This window comes from Poeciliopsis prolifica, unplaced genomic scaffold, assembly GCF_027474105.1.
Source record: "Poeciliopsis prolifica strain line A6 unplaced genomic scaffold, Auburn_PproV2 SCAFFOLD059, whole genome shotgun sequence".
Classification (NCBI taxonomy): domain Eukaryota; kingdom Metazoa; phylum Chordata; class Actinopteri; order Cyprinodontiformes; family Poeciliidae; genus Poeciliopsis; species Poeciliopsis prolifica.
The window spans coordinates 1,467,211-1,488,142 of NW_026562434.1; the positions used below are offsets into that span (position 1 = coordinate 1,467,211).

General features: G+C 39.3%; 1 pseudogene; it reads right to left on the minus strand.

Moving 5' to 3' along the window:
• LOC129379658 (ephrin-A5-like) overlaps positions 1–20,329 on the minus strand; it is a 76,065-nt pseudogene extending 55,736 nt beyond the window's left edge.
• Positions 20,330–20,932: the final 603 nt, after the last annotated feature.

The following is a 20,932-nucleotide window of genomic DNA, read 5'->3' on the forward strand; positions in this document are numbered from 1 at the left end:
TGGTTGGATCTCAGCCTGTTTATTTTGAAAAAACGGGACTGAATTTGCATTTTTCTGGTAGTAAACTCATTTTTGACCGACTTTGTGTTGTTTCATCGCTCATGATGGAGTATATTTGAAAATTTCAAACAAATTTGAGGTGAAAATTTGCGCAGAGTAAAAAGTGTGTCAACCAGGAGCGTGGGGCTCGGTTGCTGGGCAAAGTTTGGCCTCCGTACGGCGGTGACGTGGTTCCTCCAACCCCCTGTGCATCGCGTGTCTAAAGCTCGACAGCTTCTGGAAGGAAACCACGTGACCCGACGGAGCATCTTCAGCATCTCCGGCCTGATGCCGTTCATTTTTCTCCCTCTTCGATCTTCCGGACGTGAAACTGAGGGGAAGTGACAGAAGGAGGCGACATTACTCAGATAAAACGTTTACTTTACCGCTACATGTGGGTCAATAGCTCAATAATTTTATATCTAATAAAGTTTGAATGAAAATGAAAAGTTAGAAAATAATCACAGGTTTACAGTAATTCTGCTACATTTATTTTTAATATACTTTCAATAGACTAAATTCATTCACTTCAGTTATTTCTTCAATGTCACGTTAAATATTAAGTATTTATATATTTTTTTAAATAATTTAATAAACCGAATTATAATCTTTGGCCCCATGAGATATTGGCATATAAAGGGCATTTTAAATCAAATCAACCATTTTTATGATTTATTATAATAATCTTTTTATATATATAATCAAAGCAGACAGAAAATGGGATAAAAAAATAATTTTTAGTTACAGCACATGAAGTTAATGTCTCTTCAACAATTAAAATAAAATATTTACAAATGATGGCAGTAAAAAATGGTTCGCTAACATTATTTATGTTTTTGTCTTAGTTCCCAAATTGCATTTATACTTATTAACTTAATTTTTCATTTAAAGTTTTAGACCAAGAAGTTAACATTTCACCGTCAATTAACTAAACTTTTAGTAATATGCAAATTACGCCAGAGTGAAAAATGATTTAAGTATTTTGCTTGATAAACTTTATTACGTATTTATTCATCTATTTACTTGATTTATTGCGTAAAGTTAAAGCCCAAAACCTCAACATCAATAAAAATGTATATAATAACATTAACAAATTACACCAGTGAAGAATCGTTCACTTGTATTATATTGTTTATCTTAGTTCGTCATAATATTTTCACTTATTTATTGACTTGATTGATCATTTAGTTATTATAATATTGTACTTTTTTCTTGGCATTACCTTCTAATTAAAGCTTATAATCTGTTTCAAACGTTAAATGAAAAATCCAGATGAAAGATATGTAATTTACTATTTTTAATTATTTTTTCAGACATGTTTAAAGTGAAATATAATTTATGTGCAGATATTTTTATTCTACTAGAAATCATGTAACAATATTTTTCTGTATGTTACTGATAGTTATTATCTATTGATCTGTCTGACAATTTGTCCCACCAACCATTAAAATAAAATCATAATCTTACCAATAGTCGTTTAACAAGCATTACTCTGCAGTTATGTGAGTCCATTTAGGAAGAAAAAGTGATTAGTGAACTTTCTGTGACCAGACTTTTGCTACTTACAGAAGTCCACTAAAACTTAATGTTCACCTCCGTCCAGAGACAGAAATATGAGCAGCGAGCCATAAAGGTTTCTGATGGAAACCTAAGCAGCCGGCACACTCAGGAAACAAATAAAACATCTTTATGAGCTGGATTTTACGATCTTAATAGGCACACTCCCGGTCCAGCAGCCTCTAAGTGCTCCGCTTGGACAGCGCCGAGGTTTCCAGGCGACTTCAGGCTTCAGCTACTGTCTGCCGAGACGAAGCTCTCCGCGACTTGCTGTTTTCATTACGGAGCGCCGAGCGCAAAGTTTCTCTGCCTGCCATAAATTCTCATTAGAGACGGAACCGGACCCAGAGGTTAAAGAGAGGAAGGATGAAAAGTAGACATTAGAAGAGCCGGCAACAAGTTTTCTAATTGATTCTTCGCAACAAACTTTCAGCTAAAAGGTTAATAAACAAATAAAACGGTTACTTATTATTATTATTTGTAAAATAATCAATATTTTTTAGTGTTTTCTTTGGAATTAAGTAACCAGATGAAACAATTTAGCAATAAATACAATAATAATATTTCTGTAAATTATTGTTTTTAAAAGGAGAAAAAAATACCTGAAAATAAAAATAAGAAAAATATTTAAAAATGATAAAATATGGAAAAATGTATCTTACTTGAACATGATAGCAGCATGATGTATGGAGAAATTATATGAAACAAAATTATGATAATAAAAGTTTCATGAAAAGTCAAATCATAAAAAAATATGAAATAAAAAAAATTCCTGTTAATATTTTTAAAAAATCAAATACTGTAAAGTTAAACAATAAAAGACAAAAGTGTGTAATAGTTTATAAATACTTTTGAGCACAATCCATCTGATTGTTTTAAACGTAAAAACAAAAATCTGTTTTAAATTAAATGGGGGAAATTATAACCTCATGACTGAGTTTCCAACTTTTAAGGCGTAAAAACTAGTTTTTCCTGAAAGCAGTGAATCTCTCCTCTCATCTGGTCTCTTCCCTGCCGAGTCGCTCTGAAGCCATGAAGGCAGGTTATCTGACCTCGGCTCTTTTGTTCAAAGAGACAATACGGGCTTGTTGGGCCATTAGCCTCCCTTTGTCGTCGCTCATGTAGGTGTGATATCCGCCATGTTGGCTCTGGAAACACAAAATCGACCTAATGAATGCGAAACAAAGCTCTGTGACACAATCTGAGCTTCGTGTGAAACTTAAAACCTCGACAGTAAAGGAGCAGGAGACAGTCATGAGGATGTAGTACTCTGCTCCAGTGGAGACACACGATTGGTCGAGGAGAGCAGGGTCAGGATTGGCCAAGATGGCTGACGAGTCGGCGACCTGTTACGCCAGATGCCCTCCTCTCGTCCCCTGCAATGTTTGCAGCCCGCCGCACGCGATCCCCCGCTCCGCCTGGCTGCACCCTCTCATCGCATTACTTCTGCTATTCTAACTCCTCCATCAATTATGCACTAGAATAACTCCGGGTCCTGATGGAGCCAAGACATGAAAGGGAGGAGGGGGGGATCCACGGCGCTAGTGCTAATGCTAACACCGGCCGCCAACGTACGGCATCGGCGGCGGCACCAGCATCACCATCAATGTGTTAGTAGGTCAGGACGGGACTGGGACTGGGAAGACTGGGAATTAAACAAAGCAGAGGAGCTTTTCTGTAGCACAGTGGTGCACAAGGTGCGGTTCAGGGGCCGTATCTGGCCCTTGGAATGGATTTGTGTGGCCCCTGAAAAATGGTGCAAATTTGGTTGTGCAGATGAAATGGACAGTTTGTTTTATTGTAGGATTTCCATATCAAGTTTATATCTGAAATAAAAAATGTACAACATCATTAGCAGATCATAGATCACTGGTTTAGTTCCCAGTTATCTTAGCACTTAAAGTGACACAAAAGTAACTTTAAAACAAGATATAGGAGCATATAGGCTAGTTTCTTAATATTGATGAAGACATATTGGTTCCATTATAGTAAGACATTTTACCCAAGTTAAATAATCAGAACCAGAACTTTTTTAAATCAATATTAAGAAAAATTTTATTTAAAACAAATAAGTTACTCAGAAGTTAAGTGTCTTATTTGAAATATGCAGAGATACTTGCACTAGAAACTAGACCAAAAAGTACTTGGGAGGATTTTGAAACAATAAAGGTTGTAAAAGAAATGTATTATTTTTATTGATGGATGAACCAAAAACACCAGGAAAATGGAAATGATTGGCCCAAAAGGTTAAATAGATGCAAACATTAAGGCAAATGTCATTCTAACCTGAGGATTTTTAAATTGGGGATTTTGGTCCCTGATGACAAAAGTTTGGACATCACCAAACTTTGCTAAGGGGAGTAAAGAAAACTGGTGTTACAAACACAAATATGAGTCTGCATTCAAATTTAGACAAACTCAATATTTAGGGTTATATTTGCTCCTAATTTATCATTCAAATTTAAGTAACGGAGAAATTTATCACTTTGCCAATAAATTTATGGCTCTGAACAAAATGTAATGTTTGTTTCTGGTTTCTGGAATGTTGACTGTATGATGTTTTTATTTTGTAAAACACTTTGAACTGCCTTGTTTCTGCAATGTTCTATGCAATCACCCTAACCCTAACCCTAACCTGCACCCTAACCCTAACTGGTACAATTTGTATGAACGTGTTTATTCATGCAAAGCAAAACCTGCTTCAATTTAACAGTTTGACATAATTTTACATTTGACTTAGTAAATAAGTAACCTTATAATTTTGGGTTATTTTATATTGAATGAAACAGTTTTAAAAGGCAACAAATTTCAACATTTTTCCAAAATTCAAGCAGAAAATTGTTCAATATTGAAAGTTCAGTCACTGATTCCTTAAACATTTTTAGGTTTTACCAAATTTTGCTTCTCAAATTGCTTCTAATTTGCAAACATTTCAAAATATAACAATTTCTCAACTTAAGACAAATGAAAGAGCCGAAAAAATAAAATCCCAGATATTTTTAAAATGTAGCGAAATTCTGCCAAAAATGTCCAGACCATAAAATAAAGAGGAAAATGATAAAAACTGTTTTTATTTATTATTTTGAGATTTAATAACATGATTTCTGTTTGTATAAAAGTTATTGTTTATATATTGGCACAAACTGATTTCTTTTATACATAAATACTTTAACTTTAACAGCCACCAGCTTTACTTATTTTGGACACATTTACATTAAATGATGCTGATAAATAGAGATGAATAAATTAATAATTTAATTCTTTATACATTTACATTTGCATAAAACGTTTACTAAATCTTAACTTTCTCTTATTTTATTTATTATTGTCACACACATTTGACATTGAACTTGCTCCAAATAAAGTATCTACTTTTTGTAGAACATATTTTTATCTATGCTGTAAAACTGGCTGTTTTGCAACAAAATTTCCAATTAAACGGTAATAAATTCTAGCAAAAATTCAATAAAATAATCCCTAATAATATTTAAAAAAAAACTTTTATTAACTTGATCTTGGTTTAAAAAGGGCGACTTTTATCAGAATCAGGAAATTAAATATTTTTACTTAGTTTTTATTTATATGTTGTATTAAAAGATCTATCCAAACATCGTAATAAACCTGCATGATTTTTAGCCACAAATATACAAATATATAACACAAAAAATTATAATTTACACAAAACTGTTTGAATTAATTTTATAAATGAGAACTGAAAATGATGATCAGAAAGTAAAGGTAAAATTAAGGAATGTTAGTTTACGTCTGTATCGTCACTTTTTTTTATTATTGTTGCAAAAATATTTAGTTTTAAACCAAATTGTCAACAGAAGCAGAAAAAGCTTTTCTACTAAAAACAGAAATTATTTGCCCAAGCTCCGTAATGTTTAAGTCATTCAATTGTTTTTTATTTTACGTATAAATGCCTGAAATAAATATTGTTAAAGACGCTCGTTTTGTGACTCAACGACTCCTTAACGGACTTCGGCGTCAGATCAGGAAAGATTAGGAACCGTTCCTAACATCCTGCGACTCTTAACCTACTTTTATTCCCTCAACAAGATGGAGTCGAACTTGGAAAATGGCTGCCTGCGCTCCTCCGCAACACGACAAAGGAAAAGGGAGAAAACGGAGATTTTCTGAGTCAGGGATTAAACTTAACGACCCGTTAAGTTCAAGCTGTCCAAAATAAATGTTATTAAAGTAATTCGGTCCAGGCGGGAATTTGTCTAAACGAAGGAACAAATTAAAAAATAAATAAATAAGAGGAAAAGTCGACCCCGGTGTTAAAGCCGTGACCTGGATTTCTCCTGGTTGCGTGTGAAGGTTTGTCAAAGCTCTATCGTAAGATCACAAACAGCTTTTTTTAATATTTCATGGGTCCCAGAGCACAAAGTGAGCAGAAACCCAACATGAGGAAACACATTTGGCTTTCAACAGGATCCACACGAAGGGTCCAGAACCGCCACGCCAAGTTCCAGAAACAAACTGCTGAGTTACTTCATCACTGTGAAAACAAAATAAAAAATAGGCTCATACCTGAGGAGCAACTCGACACTGGGAGCTAAAAGATGCGTTTTGGTTTTGGTTTGTTTGGGTCGTCCCAGAGTTCTGTCACCCTGATTCATTGGGAAAGTCCTGCTCTCCCACATCAGCTTTTCCCGATTCCCTCCAAGAAACACAAAAAGCTACAAGTCAGCAGCCATTAAACATCAGGAAATATCGTCCCGGCGAGGAGGTCTGCGTGCTTTTAGGTTCAGGCGTCGCTCCAAAGCCGCACTGACAAAGACACCACTTCCAGAAAACTTTCAGACTCGGGCCCAAGCTGTCAAAGTGATCAGGATTTTGCTTTTTAATCAAGCGGTAATTGTGAACGATGTGACCCCTGCTTTATCCCCATTACCTCCATTTTACTTGAACCAGATGAGGCAGCAAAGATTTTCCCTCTCAGAGTGAAAAAACAGAGACAAACTGGACGGTGAAACGTTTAGAGTCAATGACGCTTGAAAGAAAATATCTGTTCTGAATCATTCAGCATAAAAAACTCCTTTACTGTGTCTGTATTTTCAACAAGAAGGGAGATAAACTCACAAAATCATAAAAAAAAGAGAAAGTTGCACATCATGTTCTCAGACCTTTGGATTGTGTTGTTGTTATTGATTGTGGATCTGATCCCGATTAAAAAACTGACATATTAAATCAAGACAATAATCCACTCTGGCAGATGTGATTTATTAGTCAGAAAACCACATTTCCTTAGAAAAGACTATAAAAACACTTTTAGTGGTTTTCAAAACATTCATAAGATGGGCAAGAATTACCTGACGGTTGGTTCAACATGTTCCTTCACATATTGTTACTTTTTTACTGACCACTTCATCCTGCATGTTCAGTAAAACATAAGAAACTATTGTGACCAGTAGAAAATCAAAGCAGCTATGAAAACCTCGCCGTAATTGGAAAATGACCAACTACTGTGGTAGTTTCATCCCAGTCGGGGCAGATTGCTCTTTTTGTAGTAAGATATCTAATGCAGCTGCTTCCAAAGTGGTTAGTTGGCTCATTTTTGTTCTCTAATGACAGGAGTATAAAATCCATGTTCAAATATATGAATTCATAAATCATTTAGAATTAACTGAAAACAGATACGAGCCTCAGACCCCAAATCAAACCCCGATAACGGGGTGGAAATTACAGTCATTTCCGTAAATACTTCCAGTTGGTGGTGGTCAAAGTGAAAAGTCACCATGATGGGTGAGAATCAATGTTTCCATCCAACTGTGGTGCAAACGTTTAAAATTTCACCAAAGAGAAAATGCGAATGGTTGATTCTCTCCAAACGAATCAACCAGCTACACAAAGTGTGGTTATGTCAGATGGTGACGCTATGAGCCGAAAAATGTTTGATATTTCAGAATTTATTCAGAAAATGTGTTTCCATTTGACCTCTTTTCACAAAAGTCAAAGCTCTCCACAAACATAAAAACTTTCCTGGGAATTTCAGAGATTTTCCCCAGTTTTACACGTTTCTATCAACCCTAAGCTAACGTTAAATCGGTACAAAATGTCCTGTAGCAAAAGACGAGAGTTAGAAATCGAACCAAAACTTTAACTGTATGAAACGGCAAAAGGGCAAATGTCAAGGGCAAACATCTTCTTGAGAGATTTGAACGGGTTGTAAAGGGCAAATGAAAAAAAGGGAACTTTCATGACGCAAATAACTTATAAAAGTACCCCTTTATGACAGTTCCTAATCGCTAAATGAGGTACAACGGAACTTTCTTGATGTATGGAAGGTGTAATTTGCCAAAAAAGACACTTTTTTTCATGCATATCCTAGTTGTGTAAATGTGCACCTTTAAGGTATTGTCACAGATAAAGACAACTTCTTGGTGCGTCGAAGGGATTCTTATTGGTCAATGATGTAAAAATTAACTTTCTTGATGTATGGAAAGTGTCGTTCTGGGTAATATACCAAAAAAAGACACTTTCTATTTGTATATACTTGTAACCCAGTTGCGTAAAAGTGCACCTCTGAAGGTGTCATCTCAGAGTATTGACTTACACACACAACTACTTGATGCAATGAATTGTCCTTATTGGTTAATGTTTAAAGGAGAACTTTCTTGATTTCTTGGAAGGTGCCATTTTGGGTAATAAACCAAAGAAGACACTTTTTCGATGCATATTCTACACCTTGGTGATGCATTTAAGGTGTCATCGTAGAATCGTGACCTATAAAAGTCGACTTGTTGACGTATTGAAGGGTCTTTGTAGTTATAAGAACACTTTCATCAGATTTATTGGTAAGAGGAAACTTTCACTATGTATTCACGCTGTCATTTTGGCTCACTTACCAAACAACACACTTCTTTATGCATATCTTACAGCTCAGTTTAGTAAAAGTGCACCTTGAAGGTGTCACCATAGGGCAGTGACCTATAATGAAACCCTTTGATGCATTGAAGGTCTCCTCCGGTTACCTGTAAGAAAACCTTCATGCATCAAGAAGATTGAAAGAGTCTCAGCTCAAGTTTTAGATTAGATTTAGTGGGGATTAAAGAGGAACCGTTGGGATGGATGAGCCCCCGGCCGACTATCTTTGATGCTTAGTAATGCCCTGCAAACAGCATCAGCTGTGGCCAGTCTGTTAGCAGCTTAGTGGCTCTTTAGGACCTTTTTGGAAGCACTTTTCCGAGGCTTTCCTGCAGTCATTAGGAGCTAAGGCTGATTAATGTGAATGGTCAGGCAGGGCTTGGCTTTCTGAGTGAGGAACAGAGAGGGGTGAAGGGTCCACAGGAAGTGTTTTGTGTCTCCACACAAAGGGAAGACTGACCTCTTAAGCCCCTTAGAGCCTCTTTGCTAATACCCTCACCGGTGCCTACAAAGACACAGGGGATGCCATTTCACCACTCGCATTTAACAGAGTACACACACATACAAAGAAGCCCCCACTAAGATTAAAACGGCAGGAAAAAGTGAAGCTCTGTGCAGCGGGGTGAGACTGGCAGAGATTAGAGCCAAACTGTTTCACATCTGGACACAATGGATCGCATCGAGGCATTGTTTTCCCAGTTCACACACTTTCCAGCTCTCTGTGGCATCGTCTCAGCAAATTCCAGGAATCGAACTCAAACCTGTCCTTAGAAACTTTGACAAATTAGTTCGACAAACATTTTTGCGTGCAGAGGTTTTAGAAGTTCTACTGACCAACTGTGAAGTCAACATCAAAGATTGGAAGTGATTTTATAAATATTTCTTTAGTCCAGTGAAGGAAAACGTTGATTTATTGCCTTAATAAGTCACTTAAGAGTTGATTTAGTTTGATCAGGCATCATAAAGTCTCAGAGTCCAAACCACAACAAATGGAAGCGGAGAAATATAAAGACTTGAGAGGAAATAATACAGCTAAATGAAAGCCGAGATTTAATATTATAATTTATAATTCATTAGAAAAACAAATTACAAACAGCAGCGAAGAGACTCAACGACTCCGACAACAATAAATCCGGTTATAATCCATAAATAACCTATAATCTATTATGTGGGGAAATGATATTTTCAACTTCTGTTAATTAGCATTGAGTTTCGTTAAGTAGTTAGCTGAACTCGTCAGTTTCCTGCAGCAGATTATTTGCATTATATCAGAAATAGTAATAAATATATTGATGACTGCTGTTGCTAGCTTTGTTGGTTAATGTTTAGGGCGATTTAAACGTGTTAGCTGCCCTTTTAGAAAGCCTGACAGAATGGCTGTTTGTTTTAATATTAGCACCGTTAGCATTCATAAATGCTGTTCTAAATGTTAACTGAGCTAAACTGATGTTTATTTCACCTTTTGCAGTAAAATAAACATTAATGTTAACTGTTAGCGTTAGCATTGTTAGCACTCATATGCTAGGAAATGCTGCTCTAAAATCTAAATGCGACTACGTAAATACTATTAAAAACATTATGTAACCTTTACTTTAACATTAATTTATTATCTAATGTTTATTTTAGCGTTAGCACCATTAGCTGTGTTAGCAGCATTAGCACTCACCAGCTAGTAAATGTTATCAGTTCTAACTAATGTTCATTTACCACTAACATGAAAATAAACTACATATTAAAGTTATTAACTTCAGTATTTGATCATTTTTTTCTCAACGTTAGCTGAGTTTTGCTAGTTAATATTTAGCGCTAATGTTTGGTAGGTAATCACATTTATTTGCTGAAATACTTTGAACTAGAAAATGACAATATTTTTTCAGTAAGATGAATTTATTTACCATTAAACCTGGATTATGTACACTTGTTGTTTTATTGAAATAAATAACCTCTAATGATTTGCAGTGTTCTTCTGTATTTTACATTTTAGAAAAACTCAAAATTAGACCAAAATGTTCCACCTTACAGTCACATTAGACCACTTTTAAGAGCTTTATTAGTTTGTTTTGTCTTGTGTCACACAATCACTGGTAAATAAACTGACTAAATTTGTAATTTCTGTGAGTAATTATTCTTTTTAATTCATTTTTGACAAATACAGCTTGTTTTTTTACTGTAGAGCCAATTAAAAACCCAATAAAATGAAACAGTAAGAAGTCGTTTTGGTTGTTAACGCGTCCACAGAGCCACTACAGCAAAAAAGCTGCAATTCTTATTAGCAGTCAGTCGTTTCTGTCAATCACTCGCTGGCAGCCTCGGGCCTTTTGCCTTATTAGTCAGAGCATGAAGGGTGTGTGGAGGTCGGGGGGCGGGGAGGTCGCGGGCGGATAACCTCTGCAGGGACGGGGGTGTTGGGTGTCGCCTCATGACGGTCGCCTCCCCTCTGCTGCAGAAAGCCGAGTGTGAAATTCACGGCTTACCTGACCAGAAAGTCGAGTCTCTGAGTGGATTATGTCGGGTAAAACTGATCGGCAACATGACAACAGGAAGTGTGGCAAAGGAGGCATAATGCTGCGGGCTTCTGTAATGAAACGGGAGATAAGACAGCGCTCTGCCTCTGGTTATTGGCGGTTTGTGAAGCGCTCGGTTGCAGGAAATCACATTCACTCCGCTCTCTTTGATGCCTCTGGAGATTGACGCTTCCTGCGGGTGGAAACACGGATTGTGACCCCACCTCTAGACTCCTGGGCCCGGACGCCTCGGGTTACTGCCTCCCCTCAGACACAGCAGCTTCCTACGGTTTTCTCATTGTGTTTTCTCTGGGTTTCATGTTGACGAACACAAATTAGTGGAAAATTCTTCCAAATACAATCTAGAAAAACTGGGTCACCCATTTGCATTTATACCTCAGAACCACAACTTGCCACACATTCTCAGTCGTGACTTGGACTAGACCATTCAAAAGCATGAAGATGGGTTGATCTCAACTGTTCAATTTCAACTCCTTTTGTGTTGAAGACAAAACTCTGAATGGATCTAAACTCTTTTCCATTTTCTGGTTTTCTTCCAGGATTGACCCAATTTAGCTTCATTCAGCTAATCAATGACATGAGTGGGTAAATTTAACCCAGTAGGGGGCGATATACCATGATGAAACAAGTGGTGTCATTGACACATGGTGGGAATAAACATGATTGAATTTATCACTGTAGCTTCAGCCTTAGATTTGGCTAAATATCACATTGGTTTAGCATTTCAGTCTCAGGTTCTGCTAAATACCATGTTGGTAAAGCACTAAATAGCATGTTTATGCTACATAGCATGTTAATATAGCACATTAGCAATAGCTTCCACTATATACCACGATAGCGAAGTGCTTTAGCTGCAGCTTCAGCTAAATACCATGTTAATGTAGCACATTAGCAATAGCGCTTTAGACTTAGCTTCAGCTAGTATAGCGCATTAGCAATAGCTTCCACTAAATGCCACGATAGCGAAGTGCTTTAGCTGCAGCTTCAGCTAAATACCATGTTAATGTAGCACATTAGCAATAGCGCTTTAGACTTAGCTTCAGCTAGTATAGCACATTAGCAATAGCTTCCACTAAATGCCATGATAGCGAAGTGCTTTAGCTGCAGCTTCAGCTACATACCATGTTAATGTAGGACATTAGCAATAGCGCTTCAGACTTAGCTTCTGCTACATACCATGTTGGCATAGTGCGTTAGTGCTAGCGCAGCTAAAGCTCATGATTAGTGATTTAGGGTTAGCACTGCTAACTTTTTAGATAGTTGTGTCCACCACTGGGTAAATATAAGTACGGCACCAAAACTGGTTCCAGTCCATATCCTTTTAAATCCGGTCCTGGTTCTGGAGTAAAAGGAGCTGAATGCAAATGCCTGCCTCACTTTTCAGATTTCTCTTTTTTTAAAAATGGAAGCTTTGTACTGGACTCTTGATGTAGAATCAGTCAAATATTAAAGTTTGTGGTTTTAATGCTGAAATATTAAATGATATTTCTCCTTTGGCCGCTGACTCCGCGGCGAACAATAGCGCTTTGAGAGAAACCTCGCGGTCCCGAGACCCAGTCAATATTTGGACGTGGTTGGCTCTCTTTTTTTTTTTTTCCACTTTTTTGTGTTCGTTTCTTAATCCAAGCGGAACCGAGCGGCAGGGAGCCGGGGAAAGGCCGAGAGGGGAAAGCGAGGGTAAACAGTGGGAACAATGCAAATGGGGCTCCTCACAATGCCGCTGGGAAACTATCACAACCCGGAGCGCAGAAAACACAGCGTCCGGCCTCCAAGTGGAGATTAAAAAGAGAGCGCAGGAGCAGGGGTCAATGTGGGAAAAATCCGAATCATCTCAAAGGACTCTTCAGCGGAGATACGGATATTTCAGCGATTCCGATTTTTAGAGTCGCGATCCGATCCAGAAACGATTCTCCTGTTCAAACAGTTCAGAGATTCAGTTTAAATGATGCGACTGGCAAAAGGAAACGATTCATTTCCAGATGTTCTTCAATGTTTTTCTGCGTTTTTGAGGCAGAATGTTGTTGTTTACATCTACGATTCGCGTTAAGTCAGTCTGGACTTGTAAGCAGAGTTGGGTTGTAACTAGTTACATGAGTAACGTTTTTGAAAAGATGTACTTTTAGGAGTGATTTTACTGAACTGTACTTTGAGCAATTTTATTATTATGATGTATTTCTGCTTTTGCTTGAGTTTTCTGCCTACAGAATGAAAAACAAACATGTTTTAACCAAAGATTCACCAGAAAGTTTCTGTTAAAGTTTCTGATTCTGTTACTTAAAATGAATTATTGTTATTTTGGTCTTTAAAATACCAACATTTCCACTTAAAGTTATCTTTTGATGATGTAATTTTTAAATATTAAATGATAGTTACTCAGTAATTGATGAGATTACTCCAGTGTGTTTTGGGGTAATTTTCCTTCAGTTGAAGTTGCTTTTTGCTGCAACCAAATCAAATCATTTCCATTTTTAATTGTTTGGCAGAAACTGTTTATATATTTATATTTCTAACTAGCAAAGTCGGCCGTAGCGATTGATCAGTTTTCAAATCGATTGACAGAAGCTACAGCAACCTGAGGAGATTCCTCAGGAATATGTTGCATCTGCTGCGGGAAGCTCCGGTTGGGAATTATCAGGGATTAAAGGAGACCCCCGGGGTGACGCTGCGCTCTCTCTCCCCCCCAGCTGTCCGGGCCGCGGTCCCACCCAGCGAGCCTCTTTCATGACGGAGCCGGTATCAGTTTCCATGGCTTCGGAGACACAAACAGCCAGCGAGATTAGGGAAGGAACTCCGGCCCCGATTCTCCGCTGATCCGCCTATCAGCAACAAATAAACACCTTGGGCAACAGGCAGCGGCGGCGGGCGGACCATATGGACCCGGGTGGGCTCTAATGAAGCAGCTAAAGAGCTGCTGAGCGGGGAATTCACTAATGGCTGCCTGTCAGAGCAGCAGTAAATACCCGACTCTTACACTTTACTCCACCGTTTGGGTTTCCAACGCGGCTGACGGAGAACATATGGGGCTCATTTCACTTTCCTCCTGGAAAAAGCTGCACTTTGTGTTTTTCCTGCTTGGATTTCTGGGGGTAATTTCCTTCTGGTGCCACTTTCCAGTTGAGCCCATTGAGAGTGGGATTTGTAATTTGTCCCACCACTGTTAGCGATAATCTACAGATTAAAGGCAATATGCGTCACCAAGTAAAGCCCGACTTTACTTTAGTCAATGCAAACTTCACTGATACGTTATAGAAGCTGAACATCTGCAGGAAAATGTTACCCAGATATCAGGCAGTGGAGTCAGAGTCACTTCATCAGTGGGGAATTTAGAGAAAACAGGATTCAGGGAAACCTCTGAAGCTTCTTCATAAATATGCAGATGATTCACTGACTTTATTAAACAACAAAAAGATCTATAAACACCAGCAGGACTTATGGGAACTGGATGGATTTATAGAAACCAACTGGATGTTTCAATGCCAGTAACATCAGCACTACGGCTGCACCGATTTATCAGCCGGCCAATTTTTCAGCCGGCCGATTTCTGTAATTTTGGGAGATCTGTGATCGGGCAATTTTTACACATGCAGCCGATTTTATCAACCTCGGCTAAGATCTAAAAATCAAACTTCTTTCTTGAGAGAAGTTTGCCTGATAAACCGGCCGACCAGCTCATGTCTGCACATTCACAGTTAACAGTCGTCGCCCCATTGTTGCCAACTCAGCAACTTTCTTGATATATTCAGACAAACAAATGTCAGCCAAAATCGGAATCGGTAAGTTTGGCTTTTCAAAAGATCGGTAATCAGTGATCAGCCAGAAAAGTGCAATCGGTGCACCGCTGATCATGATGGTTTGGAATCAGAATCAGTTTCATTCACCAACTTTTGTCACAATGAGAGACGAATTCGACTTCTTCTGGTCGTTATATTTTGAACTCAGCTGTTCAGCGATCTGGAAAACTAAAACAAACAAACAGCAGAAAGTCGAGCCTCAGCGATCTCTGGTCATTCCCATCTCTGTCTGTTTGTTCGATATAAATATTGAGGTTGTCAGTTTGATGGTATCCCAGAGCTGTAGCCAGTTTGGTTATGAAACATCTTTTAAACCACTAATCTTTAGCAATAACACGTTTTTGAAGATGTGCAGAGCATGAGGGGATTTGATTTAACATGAAAGAAACGCTGAAGTTCCAATTTAGAAACAAAAATCTGCTTGAATAAAGATTATAGTTTATTTAAACAGCAAAATGGGCTCAGATAAAACAGATTTTCCAACAATTTCTAAGTTTATGTCCAGCAGAAACTCAACACTCATGTTTGGAGGTTTGGACGGGAGGTTTTACTGTTGCAGTGATAAAAGTGACGACAGGAAATATTTATGCCTTGTTTTTTATGTGACTGTGTGAATGTGACTGCATGCACAAACACAAACGCTGCTTTTGAAAAATGAATCCATTCGTAATGTGATTCTTTGACACCAGTCACATAAAAGGTGATTTGTGTCTGAACGGCTCACAGTAACAGCTTCGAATCATATTTTCAGACTTATCGACGTATCGAAGCTGTCAATCAACAAACAGGAGAAATGGAAAGAATCCCAGCAAGACTGGCGTTTCTGGGAGGATTTAGACGATAAGAGGAATCAAAATTATTATCACGATACATGATAAACGATACGATAAAAACACGTTACCATAAAAACAATAGATCTATTTATTCTGCTTTAATTGAACTTTAGAAAGTGAACTGGTTCAGTTTGAACGCCAAGCAGGAAGTGAACTACAGTCTGAGGACAACCGAAACAAACGTGCTAGCCTAGCGCAACCAGTAGAAATGGCTCGTGGTTTTTTACCAAAGACAAAAGAAAAAACCTACAATTTCTAAAATTTCACACCTCTTCATTTTTCTTTATATTTCGTGAAGATGAAAGTTGCGCTCAGTGTCGTTTTCAGAGGTTATTGCATCGTCTCCTTCAGTACTTCTCGGTGCAGCGCCCCCACAGGCCAGGAGGGGAACAGGTTTGGTCGGTTTGACGCAGTGCAGAATGAAAATGTAACAAATTCAGCCATTTTGATCCCCAGTCAGAGCAAATCTACCAAACTTTCAGGTGTGAAAACACCTGAACTGAAGGAAAACCGAAAAGCGGAAGATTTTTGCTCCCATCAGCGCGGGAGCGTTTTCTCTCTCTGTGATCAAAGCTTTACCAGCGAGAGCTCATGTTTATCTAAATTACAGAAGGAATCCTTTCAGCTTCTTTAAAACAATAGGCTGGGGAGGGGGAGGGAAGGAAGGCATGAAAATGTCAACGCATTTCCATTTTTCACGACTCAGTTCCCATTTCAATTCCAGAGTTCCTGTTGGGGGATTTCATGAATGGCTGAGTGTGGACAGCCGGTTCTCCTCCGCCACAGAGAAGAAGAAGAAGAAGAAGAAAAATAAGAATTGGGAGAAGAAGAGTTTGGGGTTTGCAGAGGGGAAGTGTCGCAGCAGCGACTGGAGCTGCATTAACCAGCGGGGAAGGCAGCGCAGGTCGGAGGGGCCCGCCGTGCTTCCAGCATGGCCCTCGTTTACATCATGCAGCTTCAAAGTCATGAATGAGAAAAGAGAAAAAGTCATTTGGAGTTACTCATTTATTCGCCCTCCATTCTGGAGGGAACAAAGCCCAGGCGGGGCGCCGCGCCGGGGCCCCGCGGACGCCCCGTTTCTGACCCTGACAACGGCCCCCCCTGCGCCGCTGAACCCGCGCCGCGCCCGGTTACTGCCGAGCGTGTGACCCTGCAGCTCCCCCAGGGATCGGGAGGAGGGAGCGCACGGCAACCCCAGAAACCAGACTTGGACGCCGAGAAGAGTTTCAACGCCAGGAAAAAAGTGGAGAAACGAAGGACCTGAAGTCAATCCTGGTCGATTTGACAGTTCATGACGATACGTGGATGGAAATGAAACGACATGATAGGCCAGCACAAACACTTCACCACGGAGAGTTATGACGGCGGTTTGATTCCCCAGGACCGGGTTTCCACTTCTGTTACTGGAAAGAACTTCATGGATTTTAAAGAAGAAATGAAGTTGTTCTAAAAAACGACTCGACAAAAAAAAACATCCGGATGTTTATTCATTTCTGGAAAATGAGTCGTTACAAAAACCACCGTTACCTAGCAACCGCAGCGAAGTCCAGCCCGTTGCCTGGCAACCGCAGGTGAATTCCAGCACATTTGGTCGGCTGGTTTTATATGGAGTGAGTGTTAAAATGTTATGTCAGTTAAGGGAAAAGTAATCCTTGATTTCTAGGTTTAAAGTAAACATTAGCTTCTGACTTTAAAATAAAACTTATGGGAAATTAAACAGTTTGCTCTGGTGAAATATACCGCAGAGAACAGAATTTATTGATCCTGGTAAAAACCAGACTTTTGTTTTATGCTACTTGGTTCCACCAGAGCGTTTGGACTCTCCAGCTATTAAGAAACTATTTTTTCCTGGATTTTTTTTCCCCGTTTGGCTGCAACATGTGGAATTAACCAGTTCAATGCTGTGAAGCTCAGCAGAAACGTCCTGTGCTGTAAACAACCATCTTCCACTGCAAAGACAGAAGTGTCGAGTCGAACAAGATGGCTGTTAAATAGCCAACATGGAGAACGGCTTGGCTCACTTCCTCCACCACCGCTGCTAAAAACACAATCCTACGACATCAACGACATAATTCACAACTTCTTTCACTTCCTGTTGGCCCGATTGAAATTCTACCAGAGGGAATCCAAGTGAAACGGAGAAAGTCTGGACCGAGCTCTGAAGGGAGATGAGAATCAAACAAAACTGTGTATGAAGACGATGGCCAGGCCAAACGAGACAGAAATGATTTCCATAACTTTTCCTTTTTTAAACACAGAAAATACAGACAAGGACAAAATGATGTTGGTGAGATTTTCAGTTTTCTAATATTCAGTTTATCATCCTGACTGGCATGTAGCCTGGGAGTTTCCATTTATCTCAAAATTGCACAAAAAATCAGCTCAATGAAAATACTCCAATTTAGTTTTTTGATCAAAATATTTACCATTTGAATGACGTGTTTTATTTTTTGTTTGTTTGTTTTTTACTTAACTGAAATTGTTTAGGTTTTTTCGGTGAAACTGCTACTGTCAGAAACGACAAAGTGGACAACGGGAAGGGATGGGAGGATGACGATGGCACCTTTTTTACGACATCGCGGGAACAGACATATTCACGCCGTGTCTCTTATTTAATGGAAAAACATCAAAATTGTGTTTTTCCACATTAGTGGGACGTCGAGAAAGTTTTACACACATTTGTAATGGAAAAGCGGCAACAGAAACAGCTTTTTATGGAGGGCCAACGGGAAAAAATGCTGATTTAACCCCAAACGTCTGCAGAAACACACACACTCTTCCTCCCACAGTAACTGTGTTTTTGGTGAAACGCCAAGCATGTGGCACTGACTCATGAGGGGAGGCGGCCTGCAGCTCACAGCACCAGATATGTCACTCTAACTCTTAAGCCCTTCAGTCAACAAACACATAAAAATTCTCAAATCAAAGCAAAAACTTCGAAGCAACTGATAATCAGACTCATAAAGCCTCCAAACAGCAGCTGTAAAAAAAAACTGTCTGTGTTTGGAAGCTGGCAGCTCAGATCCAACTGCAAATTATCTAGTAAGGCCACATCCTGATGGAGGCTCCATCCATCAACACAAACACACCGGCAGAAACGTCACGGCGCTGCAGCCAGGACTGGATCACTCACTGCCTTCCAGGGAAACACTCAAACTGGTCAAACTGGTCCACGCTGATTATAGCTTCAATAAAAAACACATTGATGATCCGGAAAACGGTCATTTTATGAGCAAAATGCAAAAAATATAAATGTTCTGCACCACATATTGGGTCAGATGTGATTTAAATTGAATATAAACACTTAAACTGGTCAAACCTGGACTCACTTAGTCCATATTCATTATTAAAAAAAACATTTAAAGGGTTTATTTTATGACTAGAGATGACAAAAAATCCACATTTATTAATTATTTTTGCATCATTAAACTTTAAATCGGGGTTGAATCGTAAAAGTTTCATCTAAAGCACGTCGAGTTATATTACGGGTTTTAGTTTAGGATATTTTTACACCTGTAGCGTCCAAATTGAAAATCTGAATGATTCTACGTCGCCTGCAAATGTTTCCAAGCAGAATTTATGATCTCAAAAACTTTTATTTCTTTGGTAAGAATCTGAAAAGTCTTGAAATTCTTGTTTCTTTCTGTATTTACGCAACATTAACGTTGAAATTTGCATTAATTTACTGCAGAATGGAGATGAACCAATCAGACAGAGATTAAAAACAGTCAATAAAATAATTTAAATGTGAAAATATCATCTTTATCTGCATATTAATCCACAACCAATCCATTATAATCAAGTTTAATTAAAAATATTGTAGTAAAGATTTTGCATCCTTCCTTTTCCGTCTGATTTGTGCTTCAGTCACAGAAACGTCTCTTCATTTCTCCTGTTTTCTGCGTTATAATCGTGTAAAAATCGGTCCTACTGGAAAACTGATCGGTGCGTCTCTGCTTCACTGCAGAAACGGGTTTAATGCTTCACTTCTGAAAGCATTGGAAACACTTTTTCATGGATCGTAAACTGGATTTTATAGAACCTGACTTGAGTGCAGAATAAATTGGTCCAATTTTGACAATTGCTTCAATCCAAAGTGGTTTCAGTGCAATAAAAAAAGAGTTTTCTCAATTTCTGCATGTGTTGTAAAGTGTTTGTCTGTAATTAAGTACTAAAAAGTATTTAATTGCAGTTTCTTATGTTTGACCACAGAGTTTCTTTTGGTTTCTTAAGCTATTCTCAGTCTAATCCATTAAATTGTCATTTTTTGGTGATTTCTTCTGAGAAATAAAACAAATATTTTTTTTATAAAACTGCAAGAAAAATGAAAATGATTCAGTTTTGAATATTAATGCATAAGCAGCGCTGAACAGGCTGTTTTTACATCTAAAGTAAAAGCTCCATAAAATGTAAAATGTGTTTTTCAGAATCTGTAATCAGTGCAGAATGATCCGGTCCCGGTTCGGTCGGTCAGGCGGATCCAGGTCCCGAACCGGAGCGGATCAAAGTTGCTGCAGAGTCCCTTAAAACGCGGTGAAACGGCCTTTAGTGAGAGTTGACTCCCGGTCCGGTTCGGGACACTTACTTTGGGTTGGTCCGGTTCCAGAAGACAGCGTAGCGGTCCGACACCACCTTGGACCCCGGGTCCTGGCCGAACACACATCCCAATAATGAGGATGAGGAACAGGATCATTTCCACCTGCGGCATGTCTGAGCTGGGCTGAGCTCCGGTTCTGGGTCCGGTTCTGGGTCCGGTTCCGGGTCCGGTTCTGGTTCTGGTTCTGCTGCGGAGCGGCAACTTAGCCTCCCTCTGCGCTTGTCTGTTCGCTTTGTGAAATCAGCAGATCTCGGCTCGGTTCCGTTCCGCGTAACTCCGGGCTCAGCGCACATGGAGCGCCGCTGCTCCGCGGTCCGGAGGCGGCAGGGCGGCCGAGGAGGGTCGGGCTTTCTCCGGATCCGGGCTGAACTCCGAGCCGCTCCCGGTCCCGGCTTCTGACGCAAAGAGAGTGAAGCGAGGCGGAAAGAAAGCAACAGAATGACGCACGGGGTCTGCGCCGGGAGCGCACAGGACGCGGCTGCTGCTTGCGGCTCTAAGTGAAGGAGAAGCAAGTCGGCGGCGCTGTGGCTGCCGCTGCCATGCTCTCTCCCGGACCAACCCCCTCGTCGCTCCCTCGCTCCCTCTCTCTCCCCCGGACTCCCTCCTCCCGAGCAGGCAGCCGCACGCTGGAAGAAATGTTCTCCTCCTCAAGTCAAACTGTTGAGTCTTCAGCGCATTTTCTACAGCAACTGAGAAATAATCCGTCCATCCGAT